Genomic DNA, 10297 nt, shown 5'->3' on the forward strand with positions numbered 1-10297 from the left:
CTAAAACATAAAATATATTTGAATTTTATTTATCTAGGGCATGCTATGCTTTAACATTTTTCCAGATACACAGGTTTGTCTGTACTCAGAGTAAATAATGAGGTTGAAATGCAGCCATTTTAGCCAAAGGGTCCACATGAACCTTAATGTACTTTTACTTCCATGTACAGTCTTTCTAAATATATCCATGTATTTACTAAGTTTTTTTTATTTATGAAAGTCATCTATAAGAAAAACTAATACAGACTTACAACAGGTGATTCATATGCTCCCGAAAATAAAATAAATGTTAGTATAGTCGATTTGGGTCATACCAGAATTATGGAACGCCACAGCTGTCTTATGTGGAACTCTGATATTACGTTATGTTGTTCTATTATTACTTGATGATACTTTTGTCTTTACATAATATGGTTTTGACATTACGTAATGATGTTTTGATATAACTCAATATGTAATAGTCATTACTTAATGATATTCCGATATTACATGATATGGTTTCGTATTGACTTGATATAGTTTTTCATTACTTAATATGGTTTTGTCATTACTCGATGTGGTTTCACCATTATTTAATGTGGTTGTGTCATTAGGCAATGTGGTTTTAACATTACTTGATGTGTATGTGACTTAACGTAATGTAGTTGTTTCATTACATGATGTGGTTTTGTTATTTCGTAATGATGATTTGTCAATTCTTTATATAGCTTTAACATTACGTAATGATGTTTCAAAATTTGACGATTTTACACTACATGAGTCTATAAGTTTTGGAAGATATAATTTCATTCTTTCCGCAATAACTTTGGCTAATAATTTGTAATCCAAATTTAAGAGAGAAAGAGGACGCCAGTTCGACAAGAGTGTTCTATCTTTATCTTTCTTTGGGATAAGAGTCAGAATACCCCGCCTTTGGTCTATTGAGAGGGTTCCGGTCTCGAAGGAATATTCATAGCTTTCTAAAACATATTTTTTTATATCAATCCAGAAAAATTTGTAAAACTCAGCAGTTAGTCAATCCCTGGAGTATGGACATAAACGACAAAAATCTACATTTGTATTTGAATAACGAATTCACTTCTGCTCCGCTATTCAGCGTCACTGTTTCTATTCTGACACAACCACATTAAATAATGGTGAAAACACATCGAGTAATGACAAAACCATATTAAGTAATGACAAAACTATATCAAGTCAATACGAAACCATATCATGTAATATCGGAATATCATTAAGTAATGACTATTCTATATTGAGTTATATCAAAACATCATTACGTAATGTCAAAACCATATTATGTAAAGACAAACTATCATCAAGTAATAATAGAACAACATAACGTAATATCAGAGTTCCACATAAGACAGCTGTGGCGTTCCATACAGAATATCAACAACATGGCGATGGATAAAACCATTTCCGATTTTTCGTTCCTTTTCGGCATTTGTCGGAATATAACAGAGGAGCATGCGATTTCCCGACAAAAAACGTATGTGAGGAGCATAAAATATATAGCAAATTTGAATATCTGATCATCGAAAATTATGACAATAGATAAAGCAAACATGTAAAAATTAACGTACATGTAGCAACTACCGCATTTAAATTATATTGCGTTCACCTTGTCCGTCCGTTCATACATCTATTCTCCATTCCAACCGTCCGTCCGTTCATCCAACAAATAATTCCGTCACACTTTTTAGGTCCTACTGCATAGAATGACTTCATATGTTCTCGAAGGGAGCATTAGTGGTAAAAGTGCCTATTTGAGTTCATACCACTATAATAAAGGCTGCAACAACACCGCTACAATAAACTCCCTGTCACGCGAACTTGTGTGAGAATGCGAGAAAAGTTTTCGTTCTTTTCGGAATTTTTCCAACAACATGACAAAGGATTTCCAGCAAATTTACATCTGAGAGCATAAGATTTCCCGAAAATTTGTTTATCTGATTATCTGATAAAAAGTTGGATAATAAGTGAAGCGAACATGCACCAATAACGTTCGTGAGCTCATCAGGTAGTACCCGCCTCATATTATTTAGTATGCACCTTGGCAGTGATACGTTTTAAAGTGTGAGCATTTCTTAGATCGGTCAGATACCTACTTGATGTTTCTTATACTTTGATATCTCAGCACAACAGGATATATTGCGAATGTTTTATACCCTAAATCCTGCTTTTTAACTCCGCCAGTTCATCCTTACATCCCACTTATGAACCCGCTACTGCTCCTGACCCGGCTTACACAATTTTGTGAAACTTTAAAAGAATCTTACTCACACTTATGCGCATCTTACTTCATTCTTCGTCTCATTGATTTGTTTGGTTGACCTTGGCATTACATATGCACATTACAGTTGGCATTTGTATCCCTACATATTGGATGTGAAAAAAAAATCGCAAAACGAGAGAAACTGTACTATGAAACAATGCACGAAAAAATTATATATTATATATAAATATACTTAATAAATGAATGATTTGGAAAATACGTTGAAGGTATACAAAGTCATAAGATTTCCAAATGCAATTATGTTCTATCGGGGCACTCTGGTTCAAAACCTTGGTTCCATCCGGGTCTTTTGGTTCTGAACCTTGGTTCTATCCGGGTTCTTTGGTTCGAAACCATGGTAACTGGTTCAACATCCGGGTTGTTTGGTTATAGGAACCCAACTGCTTGGTTCTTTCCGCGTTATTTTCTAATATTCCCGTTGAGCTTTGAGAAGATATCCGCAAGTATCAGAATAAAGAGATAAAGTAGGTCAAAGACGCTTATCTTGTTTTATATCATTTATACATTTCAGCATCACCGGAAAATGAAGTTGTAAGGTAAATACCTTCTTGACTTGCTTGGAACTTTTGTACATGCATTGTATGCTTCCTGTGTACATGGATATTATGTTTGAATTTTAACCCGTCAGGTTTTTACTTTTTGCAATTAGTTATGTATTATGAAAAACTATTGTTTCCGACAAATCACAGACGTACACCGTCGATTTTAATATCTTTTCACTTCTGGAAATGTCTCACAATCTCCAAACAAATCTTAACATAAATAACTCTATGTTGCATTTAATTTGATAATAGTTCTTATTTGTGGAGGAAAACTATCGAACTGTTTACTGAATTGCGACTTAATTGTGACTTGAAAGTCATGAAACATTTACCATCATTATTGAAAAAATAGCTCTTCAACCTTTTATGCAAATTAGCATTGGCCGACAATGCACGATAAACAGCAGAAACTATTTCCAAATTGTGCTTGCCAATTATATCCCGCATATTAAATAACCAAAGCTCTAAATCCACTTTCCCGCATGAACTTGCTGGATCAAATGCTTTACGTAACCTGAATTGCTCACCATACGACTTTGTGTTAATATTTCGCTTTGCGTCTAAATGAACAGTCGTGTACTTTAGTAGATTATGGGTCTATTTGGATGAGCTGTACAATAAACATGTACATTTATTTAACAGATGTTCATTGCTGAATGAAGGAAACGAAATTTATTGTGTGTATTGTGTAACTAAATTAAAACTAGCTTACGTGTAGCCGGCTTTGAATAACTGTTCGAAAATAATATACCAAAATTAATAATTGACATTTTACAACTTTTATACTTCCAGAAACATTAAAATCTATATCAATATGCATGCTAACATTAGTTATTTGACAAAACTGAATAAGGTTACACTACCTAATGAACGATATCGACTGGTTCCGGTGTTAAAAAGTAAAAGTATATAGGATCATCTGTACTTGTAGTGGACTATACCTCTGCAGTTGTATTTAACTTTCGGTTGAAGAAGGCTAATGTGGTAAATGGCAATACTATGAACCCCCGAATTGTAACAGATATAGTTGCCGTTTAACTGTGGTACAGGTACAAATATAGCTGGTAGCCTTTCGTGGACTTTCTCGTAGAAGCTGTTACTGACAGATTGCCCACTGCTTCATAACTGAAAAAAAATGTGTTTTGCTTGTCAACAAAAATTACGAACATTTATAAAATTCTTGAGATAGACATTTTTAGACCGAGATTCTCGCTAGCTCACCGAAATGCAAATATCAGTAAAAAAATTACTAAATGTATGTAAGATTTGATAATAATTAATAATCACAAACATCTCATCCGTAAATATGAATTATATTAAACAAAAAAACCTCTTGACTATATGATGTATGTCATCTTCGCAGTTAAATGTTGCAGCCACAAGCTTGTTGCTCATTTTTCTCTCGTTTAAATGCACGTTTAAATGTCCTATTTTAAAAAAATCTATCTCAGCTAAGTAGTAGGTTTTCAATTCTGTGATGATCAGCCAGTAGTGAATCTTGAAAACTGACCACAAAAAAAATCAATTCATTGCAATAGTTACGACACGAACAGCAAAATTTAAACATAAGCAGAATTATATTATAATAAATATTGGGTAGATAAATTAATCATTATTTAGGCTGTGACCGGTTGTTTGATCAAAACAATGTTATGAATACAAACTCTGTTCTTTATCCTTAGTCAATGACACCCATATTTGAATGATCACTAATGAATGCATAAAAGATGGTTAAACATATCTTAGGAAAACATAACTTTTTCATCAAAGCAAAATATTTTATGGGTGCCATGAATATGATATTAAAAAACTGTAAAATTCGATGCCGTATTGAGTCCTTACAAACGAATATGATATAGAAAACTGCTAAAAGAAGCTTAACTAGAATCCTCACACACAAGTTTAATCTGAGAAATTCCAGAAATACGTAAAATCTAAAAAGAACAATGATGTTTAATTTCCACTTAAACCTTTTTTAAATGATGAAGTCGTACAGGGTACTGGACCATGGAAATCTTACTGCTATTTTACCTCTATTCTTTAAAATGGTTCATCCTATCTCGTTCGGATAATGCAAAAATTTTAAAAGAACCATTGAATCTGGTTATTTATCTGTAACTGGAGTTCCACAAGGTTTTACACTTGGACCTTTATTATTCTTGGTCTATTTAGATTTTTAACTAAATAGTTCCTGGAATAATTTGTAAAAGATTTTACCGAAACAACATAACTTAGATATATCTAAGAAATGTCTGAACTATTTAACCTTACAGAATGAAAATACTGGTAGATCAAACCCCATATTTATGAGTTCGTTCACCATCAACCTGACAAGGAACATACGCATTAATAACATCGTGGCTAAAGCAAATAAATCATAAGGCTTCCCGAGAAGAAATATCAATATATTCCCGAAAGAAAGGAAAATAAGGCATACAAAAGTTATTGAAAGACCAAATTTAGTATATGCCAGAAGTGCTAGGAATCCATACCAGGAAAATCTCATAAAAAGCAAAAAAGATCAGTGAGTTTCATTCAACATTAAATACAGTAGACATTATATCCGTCGCCAACATACTTTAGGAATTAAAATTACCGTCATTAGAAACCAGACGAAAAATCAAAAAGCACTATAATTATAACGTCATAAAATAGCCTAAAATATGCCCGATAATATAGAACTAAGGTAATTCAGAAAATATTTTAACATCAACCAACACTCAAAAATACAGATTCTTTTCTCGTATCATCAAAGGCTGGAACAAAACAAAAAACTTAAATAAAGATGATGCAAAGGCATTTAAGAATAGCCTCACATCTTATTTAATAGAGTTGTCACGAAAGAATACAATAATTCTAATTTGCACAGTAAATCACCATGTCTGATTTAAAACCTGCGTGATGGATACTAAGACTAGTAAATGAAAGGATATGGAGTAAATGTACATGGGACAAAATCGCACACAATACATAGAAAACATAGAAAATTATCAATGAACAGGGCTTTTATTCCTGTTCTTCATCTTGACAGTTGATGTAGGGTCTTCAACAATGAACGAACTAAGACTGCATTTCAACGACCAAGTAGTAGACAAAAATCTAATGTATTTAATGTATTTATCAAATGTTAATTATCAAATTGAACAGTTAAGTCGGATAAACTTTCGGTTAACAGTCAACCGGTTAAAACGCTAACAAATTTTTTTTTTTTTTTTTTTTTTTTGCTTCTTTTTCCCATGTGGTCGCCATGTGCTTTTGTATTTCAGTCAGCACACGTTCAAAATTAATTCATAATTAACGTCACTTTATGACGAAACACCTTACTTGCGTTAGTAAAACCACCAAATATAACGTCAAAGGTTTAAATATTTATCAATACTCCCTGACAATATTAAAGATTATCAATTTCTTTTGGTTTTATATTTGAGTTCAATTGTCTCCTGCCTTCCTCCTTGGATCCAAATTGAAAAAGGCTCGTTACGTCAGATTTTAAGGTTTGGTGACCACCAATGAGATTATGGTACAAATGTATACGTAAACTCACTAATAACCAAACAAAATATATAGGGTACAGCGCACCGTGATAACTGAATTTAAGTACAAGACTTAAATTCTATTAATGCGATGCTCAGAACAACAATGTCATCATTTATTTCAAATGTTTCAGGGTATTGAATTAAAATTACCAGCAATCAAATGTAGGAAATGATGAACAGGTAAGTAAGCTTAAATTATTTGACCTCATAGTATGTAATAAAATGTTATATGTAGAATAAATTTGCAAAAGTTTTGAAACTCCTTGCAAAGGGAATAGGAGCATATCATCATGGCTTTGTTCGCCGAAACTAAAGAAATCTAAATTAAAATTGAATATAAAACTGATTTACAGAAAACTTAAATATTTGAATAGAAGAATTGTTTGTCATCTTGTGTATTTACCCTTTGAAGGGGCTTTGGTGGTCTTGTGGTCTAAGTAGTTATTACTGTAATCACTAGCCAGTCAACACCGAGGTTGTTAGTTCGAACCCTGCTCGTGCTGGTTCGCTCCAATCTTAATTGACAAAAAAATGTTACATAACAAAGGTCAGTGGTTTCCTCCGGGCACTCCGGTTTTCTACATCAATAAAAAAACTAGTCGCCACGAAATAGCCTTAGTGCGCTTTAAAGTGTCGTTAAAACACCAATAATTAAACAATATTTACCATTTTGTACCGCCATTACTAGCTTTGTACTGAATATTTTTAATATATTTTCATTTCTTCCTTTGTATTCTACATCTAATATCTAAGTAATTTACATAATTTTTCTAGGATCTCTATGGAGTATTGAAACAAGCCGTGAGAATTCAAGTTACATTTTATCATGATTTTGGCAAGTATAACAAAGTATATCACTGGATTGAGCTCTCTGTCTAAGTGTAGATTTAATGTTCTTTGCATTGAGCTTAGTTTATTGTTATGCATATACATTCTGTATGGAATTAAGATTTGAAAACAGGCCACCAATATCTTCATGTACATGAAATGAACTGCAAGGTAAGATGGTTGAAACATTTTGCATAATCTATATATAATATAAATAAGAAGATGTGGTATGAGTGCCAATTAGACAACTCTCCATCCAAGTCACAATGTATAAAAAATTAACAATTAAAGGTCAAAGTACGGCCTTCAACACGGAGCATTGGCTTACACCGAACAGCAAGTTATAAAGGGCCCCAAAATGACTAGTGTAAAACAATTCAAACAGGAAAACCAACGGTTTAATCTATATAAAAAACGAGAAACGAGAAACACTTATGAACTACACCAACAAACGACAACCACTGAACAACAGGCTCCGGACTATGGACTAAATCTGTTTAACAATTCTCAGCACATGGTACCTTTGAAGCACAACATTAACTGTTCATGGAGATTAAAGCATTTAATTTCTATTTGCACCTAACATTTTTTGTCTGCCAGACAGCCAAATAAAGGAAAGCATAATTAAATTCACAAAAAAATGCTTATTGCAATACATGTATGATGTCAGATGTTTTTTACGCACATTTTTAACCATCTGTACTGCCTACTGAAGAGTCCCAAGTACAAATGGTCATTCATTTAAATATCATATTTATGTAAAGGGACGAAACTCACAAGGCCTAAATAACTTCTAACATTAAATAACATGTTTATATAAATAAGAAGATGTGGTATGAGTGCCAATGAGACAATTAACTTATTTGATGAATCTAAATTTGTGGTAAGAACAGCACTGCTCTGTTTTTATTTTTTATCTGCATGCTCCTATTTTCATCTACAGTTTCCTTCAAATTTCATTATTTATATCTTTCTCCACAAAACATGTAATGTTTATGTAATAATGTTTGTATTTCAAATTCTGTCAAATACTATAGTCATGATATTTAATTTTAAGTATTCATATTTCCTTTTTCTCATATAAACTTGATAAATCTATAATCATGAACAAACAAATTGAATTTATTAATACTAGTATTATATTTGACAAAGCATCTTTTATATAATTTCAACCAGACCTTGAGAGTCTAGGCAGAAAACTTTTCCAGACACACAATAAAAGTGTAGTTTCTGCACCAACAATAAATAAACTCACCTAGTTCTAAAGGGTCATGTGAGGTATTTCCATTACATTTTATAAATAGTCTGAAAATTTCCATATTTGAATCTTCTGGCTACTAGAACCAAAATTGGCAGAAATTTTCATATTTGAAGGTACTTCACCAAATTATATTTTTTAGTGTGGATCTGAAATTTATTAAGGTTGCAAGCTAAAAAATGTATTCCAATTTCCTGGAATTGCAAAGATCTTCTGAGGAATTTCTTTGCATATTTATCTAAAATATTGTAGAAATGATCCTTAAACCAATTTTGAGTTTATGTTGCCAACCCAAATTCAAGCTGGATACCACCACTGAACACAGTGACTACCACAGTGGAACGTAATAAAGCCATACTAGATATATCCACATACAGCTTCTCAAAAAGCAAATCGCACATTAAAATCCAAATTGTTCCTGTACTAATTTTGAGTTCTGGGCTCTCGGTCATAAAACCTTACTCAGTACTCGGAGTACAAAAATTGTGCTCGAAACAACAAATCCAGTGTTTTGATTGGCTGATTTCTGAGTCTGAGTACAATTATCGTACTTGAAAGTTTTATGACCACAAGGCCTGGTGTCTATCCGAAAAGAAGTATTGTCACTTGAGTGGAATAGTAGTTTACCTTAGCTGTATATGACAAAGCCTTTCTGAATTTAGGGTCCTCAATACTCTTAAGCTTTGTACTTAATTTGGCCTTTTTACTTTTTAGATTTGAGTGTCTCTGATGAGTCTTTTGTATTTGAAAAGTGCGTCTGGTAACAAAATTATAAGCCAGCCTGGTGTGTGAGGAGTTTTTTTTACAAGGCAGTCATTTTGGAAATTCAAACAAATACAGAAAAAAATGTACCTTGAACATATAATTAGATATTGAATAAATGACACTATCATGGTTAGTCATTAACAGCTGCTCAAATTGCCCTGGACAAGTAAAAAAATACAGAATCTGTTCTTCATTACCTCTCTTTATAACAAATGAATCATTATATTAATAATCCCTGACGATATCGAAAACTTGCATATTTTTAGTATTTTTCTTTCTAAATATAATAAAATTGAGAATGGAAATGGGGAATGTGTCAAAGAGACAACAACCCGACCATAGAACAGACAACAGCAGAAGGTCACCAACAGGTCTTCAATGTAGCGAGAAATTCCCGCACCCGGAGGCGTCCTTCAGCTGGCCCCTAAACAAATATATATACTAGTTCAGTGATAATGAACGCCATACTAAACTCCAAATTGTACACAAGAAACTAAAATTAAAAATAATACAAGACTAACAAAGGCTAGAGGCTCCTGACTTGGGACAGGCGCAAAAATGCGGCGGGGTTAAACATGTTTATGAGATCTCAACCCTCCCCCTATACCTCTAGCCAATGTAGAAAAGTAAACGCATAACAATACGCACATTAAAATTCAGTTCAAGAGAAGTCCGAGTCTGATGTCATAAGTCATAAGCATGAAGCACTGATGACCCATTAGAGGAAACATCAGTTGTTGGCGCATTCTTTGATGAACCATTCAGTTTGGACCTGAAAACGTATCTGATACACGATAATATAGATAAGAGATCACCTTAATCTTGCTGATTTTTTATAATCCTTGAACAAATAAGAAATAAATATAGAAAAATATACAAAATTATAACCTGATTATTATGAGCTTTCTCAAAGTTCAGTACTAGTACTTCTTTATTTAAAGGAACAAAATACAGCACAATCAAGTATAGTTGTGTAGAAGAATGAACCCATTTTTTACCATCTTTTTACAGAGAAAAAATACGCTTATATATTATAGCTCAATAAGACCATACATTCTCCAGTTAAAACCAC

The sequence above is a fragment of the Mytilus californianus genome, unplaced genomic scaffold (genome assembly GCF_021869535.1).
Source record: "Mytilus californianus isolate M0D057914Y unplaced genomic scaffold, xbMytCali1.0.p SCAF_2, whole genome shotgun sequence".
Taxonomy (NCBI): Eukaryota; Metazoa; Mollusca; class Bivalvia; order Mytilida; family Mytilidae; genus Mytilus; species Mytilus californianus.